The sequence below is a fragment of the Cynara cardunculus genome, assembly GCF_001531365.2.
Source record: "Cynara cardunculus var. scolymus isolate 2C chromosome LG 6, CcrdV1, whole genome shotgun sequence".
In the NCBI taxonomy this organism is placed as follows: domain Eukaryota; kingdom Viridiplantae; phylum Streptophyta; class Magnoliopsida; order Asterales; family Asteraceae; genus Cynara; species Cynara cardunculus.
Genome location: NC_037533.1, coordinates 10,804,306 through 10,805,271, shown reverse-complemented (window position 1 = coordinate 10,805,271; position 966 = coordinate 10,804,306).

Sequence of the window (966 nt, the reverse complement as noted above, 5' to 3'; positions counted from 1 at the left end):
GCTGAGCAAAGAGATTCCTATGCAAACGAGTGTTGAGGAAGACCTGTGACAAGATCATTTCTTGACAGCTCGCTGAATGTCTTGAAGTTGAGATGAGATAGTCGTTTGTGCCATAACCAGTTAATATCTGATGAGGCCTTAGAGAGTGAGAGGAGAATTCATGTTGATGATATAAACATTCTCTTGACGAGAACCGGTTAGAGCAATCTTATCATCTTTGTCGAGAACATGACAAGAATTCTTGAAGAATTTAACTGTATAATCTTTATCACACAGTTGGCTGATGCTAAGAAGATTGTGCTTCAGTCCTTCAACATATGCAACGCGTTTGAAAGTTGTTRTACCGTTGGATAATATACCAAAGCCTTTAGTATATCTTTTTCCATTTCCACCGAAGGTTACGGAAGGTCCTCTTTCTTCCTTGAAGTGAGATAGAAGAGATATATCTCCAATCATATGTCTTGAACAACCACTGTCCATATATCATATGCCTTTGACAACCTGAGAAAGGAAACAAAATAAGAATTGCTATTGGTACCCAACTATTTGGATCTAGCTTTGTTAGAGGCTTCATCATCTGATAATGACGAATCATTATCAGAAGATGGCATCATTAAACCTGAAGAGGTTTGAATGGAAAGAGGAACAACCCTTGATACTACCAAGGTAGTTTCAGTGGAGGTCTTCACTGATTCTGACGAAGAGACTTTAGTGGTAGGGATTACAACGTCTGATACTGAAGATTTTTCAGAGGCGCTAAGCCTGAAGAAAAGGCGTCAATGGTTTTCTTCACCTTGACTGCAGGAGCAGCCTTTGTGGATGATTTCACTTTAGTTGATTTCTCAGCCTTGGTTACTTTCTTACACAAAGTTGGTGAACCAGCTTTGGCGGCAGAAGGACACTTACTGGCAACATGTGTTCTTTCACCACAGTGTTTACACTTCCTAAAACTAGGAGTAGCTTTAG